General features: G+C 38.4%; 1 protein-coding gene and 1 non-coding gene across 2 annotated transcripts in view; both read right to left on the reverse strand.

The window, feature by feature from the left end:
- Positions 1–13,568, reverse strand: part of Col19a1 (collagen type XIX alpha 1 chain) — a 324,015-nt gene that overhangs the window by 285,073 nt on the left and 25,374 nt on the right. The window lies entirely within an intron of this gene.
- LOC146890746 (small nucleolar RNA SNORA64/SNORA10 family) lies at positions 6,477–6,612 on the reverse strand. Its single transcript, XR_014998485.1, has one exon. It is a non-coding gene; the product is annotated as a small nucleolar RNA SNORA64/SNORA10 family (small nucleolar RNA).

Below are 13,568 nucleotides of genomic sequence, written 5' to 3' on the forward strand. Positions count from 1 at the left end.
TTAATTCAGACTGAGTGGCATATTTCTTCTCTTATTTTTAACGAATTTTTTTACTAAAATTTAAAAAATGGAGTATGTCTATTTTAAATTGTAATATATGTATCATACTTTTATGAATTTGATAAATGTTTGAGATTCATATAATAATCATTTAGATAAGATCTATACTTATCATTTGCTGTTTGTTTTCCACTTACTTTATGTTTTTATTGTTCCATTAATTATTTATTAAATGTTATTTTACAGTGCCATTTTATTCCTTTTAAAAATATACTGTTTATGTTACTTTCTTATTGACCACTCTCAGTATGATACCTAACATAAATTTACAACACTGTGGTTTATATTAATGACAACTTAATTTCAATTATATATAACATATTTTATATATAAATTCAGCTCCTATATAAACATTCTCCTCCCCTGCACTGTGCTATTTATGCTTCTTTATACTTTATATACCTATCAACATAGATTCATATGTATTTACACCTATGTATTTTAAACCTAAAAAGAAAATAAAAGAGTTAAAAATAAACAAGGAACTGGATTGATAGCTCAGTAAATTATTACCTTGGCACACAAGCAAGAGGAAATAAGTTCAATACCAATGCACACATTAAAACAAGGCGTGATGTCTTGACCTTGCAGTCCCAGCACTGATGAAGTAGAGAAGGGAGAGACCCTGAGACTCAGCTATAAGTATCCCAGCTCTGCTCTAAGGGTGCACTTATAGGGTCCTGGATAACTGAGGTATACTCAGAGCTTACTGGATAACTGGGGCACACTCAGATGGTACTGGATAACTGGGGTACACCTAGAGTTTACTGGATAACTGGGGTACACTCAGAGGGTACTGGAATCAGTCAGGAAGTAGTCTACAGTTCTTATGAGTCATCTGGTTAGGTTTATCCAGAGCTTTACATTTATCCAAAGTTAGACTCTTAAGGCCTTCTCAAGTCTTTCCTGTCTTTCCACACAACCTTATGAACAATAGTGTTTGGATCTCACAAATGGTAGTTGTAGTTCTCAACAGTCATTGATTGTTTTGTGCTATTTCCCAAAGAAAGAAGCAACTCCTACTGAGTGAGCTCTGCCCTGGTAAAATAAAGACGAACTTTGAGCATCAGCCAGGTAAAGTCAGGTCTAGGGAGGAGTCATTAAGAACCCAGAGCCCCTTGTTGCCACCCTCCAGGGGCTCCTATGCTGCTGTCAATGTCTAATAGACTTAACCAGTCATTAAATTGTTGTAAGCCCTTGCTGTATTGACAGACTGAAAACTCTGAAATAGACAGTTTTAGTCCATATTCCCTTTGCTTTAAATGGAGTAAATTCTTTTCCTTTTAAATCTTTCACTTTTTAAAAAAAAATCAACAATGCAGTTATTTTAACTCGTTTTATGGCAAAACAAAAAAATAATGAAACAACTCTTTGTCATCTTCTACTTGGATTATCACTGTGCTCACCTCTGACACTGAACGCAAATGTGGACTTTATATTTACCACAAAGTCTATCAGCATTTCAGTGGGGCACCTAATGACTTTGTATTAAAGAAAGAAGTAGTTGAGCAAGAAAATAGGTAAAGGCTGACTTAATTCTAGGGTGAAACTTAAATACTTCATACAACAAGGTTCCATATGATTATTTTCATCAATTTATAATCTAATTTTAAAGTTTAAATGTTTTATATCATGAAACTTTTCTTGTGATAAAATGACTATGTAGTATAATTAACACATAACAATTACACCCTCAAATATGCGGGGAAGGAATGTCTCTGGTGTGCATTTGTAGAAGATGGAGATCTTTATAATTATCATATTTCTCTTTCAGAAATTTATATTCAGTCTTTGAGAACAAAAAACTAATTTTATTTTGCTTGCCAAGCATGTAAATTTTAAATAGAAATTTCTGTGTTTTAAAAATAAGAGGTTAAAAATGATATCTGTTCCTACTGACTTGGTCTCGTGTTTATAGGACACACACACAAACAGTCAGTGTGACACAGAATAGTTTCTCTGGGCCTTGCCAAAGTTTCTATTATAAAAGAGGCCATATTGGATTACTTGTGTGCTACCAGAGAGATATAATGACAGCTTGCTATGTCCAAGATATCCAGCCTGAATGTTTGTGAATGGAGTGTAATTTCCTATAAGAAACCCTACCCGCTGCTTATTCAGTGATATTGCCATTAAGGAAAATATTGCTAAGCTTTACTCAAATGAATATATATAGCTTTGCTATAAATTATCAATGGAATATTTTCTGACTTCACCCTTTTTTATATTCACTGCTTCTTGTCCAATATCATCCATGTAATTTTAGCCCCAAGCATTAATATTAACCTACTTTTGAGGGCTCAGTGGAATTCTGAATATTACATTGTTTCCCTTTGGGTGTCAAAATTGAGTAAGATTTCATTTTTCCTTTGTATTTTCTACATTTACTCATTTTTTTCCCAAAGAACATTATCTCATTAATGATTATTTAAAAATCCCAACTGACTCACACCTTTAAATCCAGCCCCCTGGAGGCAGAGGCAAGCGGATCTCTGAGTTTGAGGTCAGCCTGGTCTACAGAGCCAGTTCCAGAGCAATCAGGGCTACACAGAGAAAATCCTGTCTCGAAAAACCAAAACCAAACAAAAAGCAAAAAAAAAAAAAAAAAAAAAAAAAAAAAACAAAAACAAAAACCCACAACTGTTTCCATTTGGATAAAATAACACTAAGTAATGAAATGACTATAAGTAAACTTGTTTTCTTCAGATACGTAATAATAGAGTAGTATAGACAATGCCACCACCTCTTCCTAATCCTCCAAGTGCCACATGTATTCATTTGAAATTAGTGAGGCAAGTTTTTTGAATGGTGACAAGTAGACTAATATATTATTATAATATAATATATCATATAATACAATTATATTAGACTAAGATAATATTATCATAGGTAAAACTAAGTCACTAAAGTCTGTAGTCACCGCTTTACACCAAGGAATACCCTGAAGCATCAGAAAAGACTGAAAAGAAAAACTTCAAATGAAAATGTGCCTGAGTGAATATTTTCTCCATATACTTAAAATTCATCAATTAGTGACAAAACCCTAAGACATATGAAACTGCATTTCATTTTTTAAAAAATTGCATTCAAAGTATCCATGAAAGAATTCATTGTTCAGAACTTTAGACTAGACTGTACGGATCCAAATTGTACATTTGCTATATTCTCTAGTGATTTTTTTTTCCTTGCTGATTAATGAGATTTCTTGCTAGGCAAAATTTATTTAATGCCATGAGGAAGAATAAATAAGATAACAAAGTTTAGACAGTTTTGTATTGTAGGAAAGCTCTTGGCAAGAGAGAGAGAGAATGACTTTGGTAGAGAATGGCTGTGTACTTTTAATTACTGTGAAATGGAATTGTGCTTCCAAAGTCATTTAAACATACGGTCTGAGGTCAAAAAGTGTGGGAAGGTGCCAGCATTCTCTCTAATTATGCAGTGCTTTCGCCGAATGCCCAAGCTTGTGACAGCCACGGGTAGGGCTGCTCCTCCTCCCTGGATAGTGCTTCTGTTTATAAAACAGAAGCCCTGCTAGCCCTAGACCTTAGTCAATATTAATCCTTGAAAACCAGTTACATCTTGCTACCAGGTTATCTAATAATCAGTCCTTACTATGGAAAGCCCAGAGTCGAGATCTGCAGGGATTATGATAAAGGAAGGAAATTTCAGTAGCAAGCACAGAGGGAAGACCAAGTTTGATTTCCAAAACATCCCTGAGTTAGCTAGACCAAAATGACACACCTCTGTTATGAGATCCAAGTACTCAAAATGTCACCTTGAGGTATGGAGGGGAGGGAGAGAAAGAGATGTGGAGGGGGAAGGGAGAGAGGAAGGGAGGGAAAGAAGAAGAAGAGGGGAGGAGAAAGAGGAAGAAGGAGAATAAGGAAGAGGCAAACAAAGAAAGAAGAGAAGGGAGGAGAAGAGAGGAGGAGGGGAAGAGAAGATGGGAAAGGAGGGAGATAAAGTAGAAGAGAGATAAAACCCTGGTCAACTTTGTCAACTTCCGTCTTGTGTGTTCTGGACTCACATGGCCTATGTTTCTCCTGGGCATCTCTACTTAGAGGTCACAATCATTCTTTTGTTCAACTTCTTGTTTTTCTTGCCAAATATATGTATCAACATTCCACAACTCAATAGATGCACAGACATTCTCCCAATCCGAAGAAGTCAGTTTAATTCTTGCCTTTCCTTCATTATCAACCCAATCCACTGGCAAATCTTACTCCTTCCACCACCAAAGCAAACTCCAATTCTATCCATTCTTCTCCATCTACACTGTCATTGCATGAGTCCAGGCAGTCAGCATGTCTCTGTGGAAGTCCTGTTCCACTATCGTGATTAAACATATTCCTTTCCCTCTTTGGTTTAGTCTGATCAGTGCATGGGAGAGAGAATAAACTTTTAAAATTGAAAATTTCTTAAAACTTTTAGAACATGTCTTCCATTTTACAGAGGAAAAGGGACATTGCCAATGCTGGTCCAGAAGCCGATGAGGTCCCGCCTCAGACACATTGCCTCCTCCACCAAATTCTGTGTGGCAGCTGAGAATGCCACAGTGACCTGGATTTTGATTCTTTCAATGCACTGTGGTCATTGAGGCCTTGGTCCTTTGTGTCTCCTGACTGAGCCCTCTCATGGGACAGTCTTTCCAAAGTTTTCATTTACGCAGATCGCCCCCATCTCTCTTGTCTCAGCTCAAATGTCATTTTCTCTTAGAAGCTTAAGGTCAACCTGGCTCCGGTCACTACCTGACGCATCGCCTTGCTCTACTTTCTTCAGTCGTCTGAGTCTTTAATAATTTGCCATCTTACACATTTATCACCTATTTCCAACACCATAAAATGATTTCCATGGAAACAGGGGTCTAACAAACTCGTTTCTGTTAAATAACCATTGGGACTGTGCCCTGTGCCATTTCAGAAACCCACAATTCCTGTGATCTTGTCCGAGGTGCTACGTGAGCCTAAACATCTGTGTTCACTTGCTTAACCTTTGGAAACTGCACCACATTCTATTCGACAGGAAAATGGCAGAAGAGGCAATTAAAGGACCAGGTGGTGCTAAAGTTTCATGAAAAACTGAGAAACAAAAACTGTCCCACAACGAGCCCATCAGATGGCCATTCCCAAAAAGGAATGTAAGATCCCCACAGAGATTTAATGCCGCTGACGGGAAAACACTAACAGCTGAAGATTTCAACAAAAATGTTATTCAGTATTATCCTTGCATTCTTGCTAAAGTTTCAGACCTGAGAAACCATACACTGTACTCTTAATCTGAAAGGAATCCTGGCAGGAATTTCTATCCACCACCTTAGTTCCGAAGTGAGAAATCAAAGCCACAGAACTTAAATGACTGCCCCTCCATCCCTCTGCCAGACAGAGATCACGATGGGACTTGAACTCATGACTTTTTATTAGGTCAGCTTTTCCCAGGAGATCAAGTTGCTTGCATCCTCTTGGTTACAAATAAAATTGTCCTCATCGTTGCTGATCTGGCTTAAAAGTAACCTTTTCAGATTCTGATGAAGAAAAGAAGGCTCTAGTTCTCTTCCTGAGCATGAGGGTGTGAGTAAATTATTATAAAATACCAACATTACAAAATCTAAGGAAAGGACCGTTTCCATGTTTACAATCACACAGTGATATTAGCAACAACAGCAAGTCCTGTTTGGTCTCTAAGGAAAATATTCACTGTGACATTTGTCCTTCCTAGGTTCCTGGTATCCCTGAGGCTGATAATTACAGGTCCTTCCCCTCCTGTTATCTGAGCGCACCAGGAAGTCACAAAACACGCAGCAATATCTTTAAAGTGAACTACTTACAGTCTTAGAAAAGATATATGCTAAAGAACGTAAAATGAGAATAATTTTCCCTTATAAACCTGAGAGGTTATTTGTTTATTTTGGACAAGTGCGTCTTTAACAGTAACTCAGCTTTCAGGAAGGAGTAGAAATCTCGAGGGCAGTATATACATCAATAGTTATACAGTGGGACAAAAAGGATTAAAGAAATGAGAAATGTCTGTGTGTCTTATAGACGAAAGGTACAAGAATAGACTGTAAAACCCAGAGATGAAAACTAATAGAATGGCAACCTAATTAAAAAGATAAATAATTCTTAAAAAAAAAAAACAGACTTAATGCACTTTACTTTTCTTGTATAAAAACCCTTTCTAGTGTGTTAGCCATGTTTGGATCCTGGACCATTTTAATGGAGTCTTGTTTGGGTTTTCACAAGGTACTGTGAAAAAGGCTAAGGAGACTAACAAGGATACTTAGTGAACACAGTCCAGAGGTCAGGGGTCAAGCAGTTGTATTGGTCTTGGAGATGGCATCCAAGGTGGCCTTGGCTGGATAGCATTCCAAACGGATTGGTGGCTTAATTTTTTAAAGCTAGAAGCCCTTCTCATCCAGGAGCTGATGCTCTCCTAGGATCAGGGCAGACACCTTTGGTCAGGTCTATTATGTATTAGAAAGGCCATCCTCTCCTCTTGCTTAGAAAAACCCCAAGTACACACTGGATCTGTGTGATTGCCAGAGCTGAGGTGGGGGCAATGAATAGCCCTTTAGGGTGTAAAGAAATGATCATAAATTTGACAATTGGGAACAATGATTGACAGGAGAGCTCTTTGCTCCGATCCTAGATCACTGTCCTACATGCAGATCAGTGTCTATTCCACCCCATTCATCCACTGAGTTCCCAAAGCAGGAACTGGCATTGCTACCTACCCACAAAGCTAACTTAATGAAGGTAAAGATTACCCTCGTCACAGAAGGAGAGAAGATTTCAACTGAGCAAACTGAAAGGCAGCCCTGGCTGACCAACTAATGAGAAGGCAGCAGGGCCTGACTCCAGGGGACAAGGCTTCACTGCCCACCTCCTTTCCAGGTAGCAGGCACTGGAAGTCTGGCAGATTCAAGAAGGATAACACTGAAAATAGCTCGCTTCTAAAATATGCCCAGATATGTACTGGCATGGCTGTTTTATGGGGAGAAGGAAGTGTAAGACAGATTGATTTATTCTCCATCACAAGCTTAGATGTTTCTCTGATGAGAAAAATAAAGAGCACAGTGAACAGTCATCAATCTCTGTTTCTTGGTGTGTCAAGTCATTTCCTTGTATAGAATGCTCAGTCTGGTGGAGTTTTCTACATTCCTAAGGGAATCATAGTCTGCAAGTGGCAAACAGCACCTCTGTCTCACACACAAAGTAAAGGATAAAACCAAACTGCGGAGTAAGAGGCCGGGCAGAAAAACAACCACCTAACTGCTACTTCCTTTCCACAGACTTCTTTGATATGTAATAAGGAAAGTGAGGCCAGGAAAAACCTATGGAAAACAAAATCAGAGATTTTTTTTTTCAAGCTCTTGGTACTCATAATCCACAAGAAGGAGGGCTTAATTGTTTTAGAAAAACTTCACTTCCTAAACTATGTTCCCCAAATCAAGTATAATTTGTTTCCAAACAACAACTTGTTCAAAAGGCTTAAGTGTTGATTACAGGGGTCCCAATGCTAATTCGTCAAGCAGCTCATGGCCCAGGGCTTTAAGGAAAGCGACCTTCAGAAAGCTCTGTTCCCGTAGAACTAAAGCGAGTTTTCTAAATCACAGTTAACAAGACGGACATTTGTTTATTTTTTTTTCCTTTTAAAATGAATGGCCACATGGAAAAAAAATCTATTTTTAAACATTAAGAACAGGCTTCCAAATTAATTCTTCCATTCTGAATAAGTGTGAGGCAGGGTTCGTGAAGAACTTCCGTATTTACCAGTATCGCTGAGCGTCTCTGCCTTGCTGAACGTCTTCCAGAAAGAGAAATACGATCCAAGTTACATTTCCTGAGAGTGAAGTGAGAGATGCCTGCAGTTTATAGCAAGTCATTTCGTTCCCAGCTGACATCCACATCACCTGTCTACTTACAGGCGAGTGTGGCTAGCTGGGCTGGAGAGTCTGTCACAATGCCTTCCCTCAGGCTTGGGGGTAATGTTTGATTTCCGAGTCACAGAGAGTCTGACATCTTAGCCTTTTTGTGTTTGCTGAGAGGATTCGGACAGATGGGTTGTTAATGGGAAAACAGAGCTTTGGTGATGCTCTAATAATTTCTCGCCTATTCTGGGAAGCACTTGTTCATTGTGGTGTTGTAAATGACTTCCTGGTGAACACAATCCCTCCTACAAATGCCATCCAGCTCCCAAGGAAAAGCAAAACCAAAAACACCACGGCGAATTAAGCAAGTTGTTCTTCGGCAGAAGAGAACCATCGCAAGTGGGTTCTGTCAGGTGTTTCTCCTTCAAGGAAGAGCAAAATATCCTGAGGAAAACTCAGTCTCCACAGGAATCCCTGGACATCAGAAATGACTTCTGGGATCTGGGTGCTTGGCTTCTGTTTCAAAATCCACTTCAGAAGTCTCACACCTAACTGAAAGCTGTGATTTCTCAATGGTATTCACACAGTTCCTATTTTTATTTTCCTAGGGTGTATGCTACTGCTCCCAAACCTTTGACTTTTTGGATGAATGAGGTTCACACTCTTCAGACCGGCACATACGGCCTTTCAGAATAGCCTCACCTATCTCGACTCTCTCCCACTGATGTTCACTAACTGCACAGGATTCTCTTAGGATCCCTCCAACTGCCTTGACCTTTAAAAGTACTTTAATACTCTCTTTAACAGACATAGCGCATGCTGTTCCCCAGCTCCTCTACCACAATCATACTTTAAATCTCAACCTTTCAAATCCTCTGTGAAACTGTCCTTCATCTGCTCTCCCAGAGTGCATGTCATACACACACAGATATATGACATTACATTCCATAATAGCTAATTGTTGGCCTCTCTGGCTTTTGAGACAGAAATAACTTGAAAGCATGGACTATGCCTTTATTCATCTTTCAGCTCACAGTGAGCAACCATGATCATTTAGGGATTGAATGAACTACTTTGCAGAATTTCTTTTCCTTCAGTGGCATCAAAGCAGAATTTAACAGTGACATAATATCATGAAGCGCTCTTCTCTATGGTCCTCCTAATAACAGATAATTTTATATGCTTATTATGTATATCAAAAAGAGCAAGGCAAAATGAGGGCAACTGAAAGAATTGATCATATTCATAGCTCTAACTTTTGAGCCTCATGGAGGGAGAACTGGGAGTCAATATAATTTCTTTACTGAGAACTTTGTGAGGCTATGTGGGTATACTGTGCAGCCTCAGTGCCCCAGAATCAGAAGCGCTACATTCTTAACACACCCCTCCAAAGTGTGGATGGATGTGTGTGTGTAGCTACAGGGTAACTCTGTAACCCAAAGACTGAAGATGAGCATGTCTGAGCAGAATTTCAATGGATCTTGGGGAGCAACATTTTCATGAATCGAAATTCAGCAAGGGAATGGCCAGAAATTTAGAGAACAATGGTGAAAGTGGACTTCCTTTTTTGTTCTTGTTTCAATTCATATTTTCTTTATAGCACTGAGAATTAAACCCACCCCATGGGCATTACATATGTCATGGTGGTGGTCAGTGCTGGAACCACTGGGCTACAGCCCTCACTCGACCATATCTTTTTGTTTTAAACATGTACACATGATGAACATCCCTGTGGTTCCCAGAAAATGAACCCAAACAACCATTTGGGGGAACTTAGGTTCCCTAGATAACCAGGTAAGGAGGAGGTTTCACAGTGATGGAGGTTTAGTGTACTCATGACATCATTTGAACTCTCAAGTTGATTGAGTCTTCTGGAACCATTTATATGACTCCGGTCAAAATGAGATTAGAATTGTGTGCAAAATTACATCAAAAGTGAAGGGTATTGGAGCGCAAAATTGGAGTAAATTTGTCTGAGGACTTCGGCAGGGGCTGAATGCTGAAGGTATGGCTGCACAAGGTTTTCTAGGTTACATAGTAGTCCAGTTGGCAGGAATGAGAAACAGAGGTATGAGAGAGACATTGTAATGCTGATGTGATTGGCACTGGAAATGGAACAGTAGTTACTAGGATCTCAGAAGATGACATTTTTATAGGACTGAGGAAATCTTGGTCAGATGTGAATGTGTTAGGGGATGAATAAGAAATGTGTCGGTAACATGGAGGGTTTGTGAGTGAATGGGATTGTTTTGAAGATGTTTCTAGACTAGGGTTATTAAGCACATATTTGAAGAATAAGATGGTGTGGGAGAATTGTCTGTATTCTGTCAATCATATTTTAAATAAATGCTGATTTGCCATTAGCCAGACAGGAAGTAGAGGTGGGACAATGAGAACAAGAGTATTCTGGGAAGAAGGAAGCTCTTTTCCCAGTCCTGCCCAGAGCACCGAAGAAGCAGGATGTGACCTGCCCTGCTGAAAAAGGTACTGAGCCATGTGGCTAACATATACAAGAATAATGGGTTAATATAAGCTACAAGAACTAATAAGAATCCTGAGCTAATGGACCAATCAGTTTATCATTAATATATAATCTCTGTGTGATTTTCTTTGGGACTTGCAGGCTGTGGGAACTGGGCAGGACAGAAACCTCAACAAGCAGGCCCTCATGTTACAATAAGAAGCTAGGATACTATCAGGAGGTGAGTTGAAGACACAAGTTCCAAGGATCTATCACCAATTCACTTAAGGTGTCTAGTCATGGCAAATCAAATTTTTCTTCTTGGTTAATTGGATATCTTTTTTTGCTTAAAATTATAAAATATTTACCTTTTAGAGTGAATATATTTTAAGAAATCTAAGTTGTTATTAAAATGAGGCTATGGACAAAGTGAGTAACTATGTGTGTCACCTAAAATAATATAAGCAATTTTAGGCTACCATTTTACATTAGTCTTCATTGCTAAGAATAAAAATTTGAAATGGTAATAGGTTAATGAGTAATTGGGTACCACAGCTATTCTTCATTGGTGGATATAAATCCCAAAGTTTATCATTGAAATTGGGTTTTTATCTTACTATTTGGTAGCATCAAAGAGTGATTGTAAAACTATTTTATGATTATAGTGATATTTTATAAAAGCAGAGTCCTACCACCTTATAAAAAGTCTGTAGAGTTGCTTTAAATGTATTCCTAAGTATATAGCAAGAGATCATATATTACAACCATTAGTTCCTTAGCTAATTTAACAATTTAGAGCCAGAGAGGTGAATCAGTGGATAGAGGTACTGGTAGCCAAGCTAATAACTTGAGTTCAATTCAATTCAAAGCCACATGTTGGAATGAGGACACCAAATTCCTCATGTTATCCTCTAACTCCACGTTCTATGTGATGGTATGTTTACATATGCACACACACACACACACACACACACACACACACACACGTGCTAAATAAATAGAAAGGGCAAAATTGGTTGGTAAAATTTAAGGTTATGCTTAGCTATTTGAAGGCTTGTAAGCATTATAAAAATAATTCATTTTTCCATTCCTTATGTTAATTATTATTTAATCTTATCAGAACTGTTATGGACTAAATAAGATCAGAGATGTATAAAGCATGTGTTCATCCACCTGTTTTATTTTGTGTAGTGTAAAAATGTTCTCCAGACATGCTCAGCAGTTTTCTGATTAAGCCTTTTTCCTCAACTGAGAGTCCCTCTTAGCATGACTTAATCAAGTTGACAGAAAACATGATACCAGGCTACCATTTGTTCTCATGTCCTCTTTCTTCCTGCCCTTTCTTTTTTCTTTCTTTTTCTTTTCTTCCACCACAAAGTTATATCCTATCTATATAAGGTTTATGTTTTCCACTGAACACTGTCTGCTGTGAGATACAAAGCCGGCTTTCAATTGCTTCCCTTCCCTCCTGCTAGAAGAACATGACTAGCTGTCCCATTGGAAGAGTTGTGTTTTACGTGCTAACATTCTGCTCTGCACTATACCAAGTGGAGGGAAAAAAAACACTGTTTTCCTCAGAAATGGAAACACAGTCACTTTCTTTATATGCATTTGAATCTAGAAAGAGGTAAGTTTGTAAATGGACAGTAATATTTCACAGGCAGTTGCTTTCATTTTATTTGAGAGTGGGTTTAACTTTTAAGAATGTGCTCTTTGAAGGTGATAAGGAGAATCCTTACTTTACTAATGTATTAAATATATTCCCATCTGTATTCTGTGAATACCATTGGTTAACAAAGAAACTGTCTTGGGCCTGTGGCAGGGAATAGAGGTAGGTGGGAAAAACTAAGCTGAATGCTGAGAGAAAAGAGGTGAAGCAAGAGAGAAGCCATGGAGCTACCACTGGAAACAGATGTGCTGAAACTTTGCTGGTAGGTTACAACCTCGTGGTGATGAACAGATTAATGGAGATGGGTTAAATTAGGTTATAAAAGTTAGCCAATAAGAAGCTAGAACTAATGGGTCAAACAATGATTTAAATAATACAGTTTGGTGTGATTATTTGGGGGCTGAGCAGCTGGGAACTAACTAGCAGCCTCCTCCTACAAATTGACGCCCAGGTTGCCAATCCACTTTAAACCAAGAAAGCTTAAAAAGGAATTCTAGACACAAAATAGCCAAGCTAAGCATGGCTTCGTGATAGCCAGCATTTTGCTGGTGACGTGCTACGGCTCCTTTAAAAGAGGTTTTCCTGATTCAGTGGTTGAAAAAAAAAAGCCACGCCACTTTGAAATGCCAGCTTTCTGGGCCGTGCTGCCAGTGCAAACTCTGGCTCTTTCAGGAGGCCGAGGATTTAAATGGGTTTTGTCAACAACATATTACAAACTGCTCAATGGCTTGACATAGACCCACTGCATACTTGTAACTGGGACAATGTGCCTGACTTGCAGAGGCAGTGAACAAACTTCCACCATATTGGACTGTGTGAAGCAAGCAGACAGCGCCATACATACCCTAGCAATGGCACAGCTTAGGTTTTTAAGAAGCATTTACCATTTTAAGAAACGTTCCTGGACCATAAAGAATTACAGATACACAAAAGCACAGATTCAGACATCAAAGACCTCTAAATGGATCACAATGTTGGGTAAAAGTACATAGGCTTAGGAAAGAGAAGAAAAAGAGTATAGAGAGTTGGAAAACAAAGTCCTTAAAGAGACAGAGTACAGATAGTCATAGATTAAAGAAATAAGTAATAAATAAGCCATGTAAAGATGAACTATACACAGAGAGTCTGGATTATATTATATTATTGTGTTTTCTTTTGAATGTTTTGACTGTTAAAAAGCTATGTAACAAGAGATATTTCATTGTATGGTCTGTTAAGGTAGACCAACATATATGTTCTAAAGGCATCATGACTTCCAAATTTGGGTCTAAGGATAAGTTGCTTTGGAAAATAAGTTCTTATTTTGTTTCCACAGAAGATGAGAACCTGTGGATTTCTTCCAGAATAATATGGTTTTATAGACCAAGACCCCCTGAAAGGTTGCCTTGAACACCCCTCAAAAATTACTTTGCCCAACTGCTGACTGAGATGAACCTAGCACATGGGATACCCTATCAAAAACCTGATTAACAGCACCCTCAATCAGCAGAAAGTAGTCTAAAGAACTGTGT

This window comes from Myodes glareolus, chromosome 18, assembly GCF_982192425.1.
Source record: "Myodes glareolus chromosome 18, mMyoGla1.1, whole genome shotgun sequence".
Classification (NCBI taxonomy): domain Eukaryota; kingdom Metazoa; phylum Chordata; class Mammalia; order Rodentia; family Cricetidae; genus Myodes; species Myodes glareolus.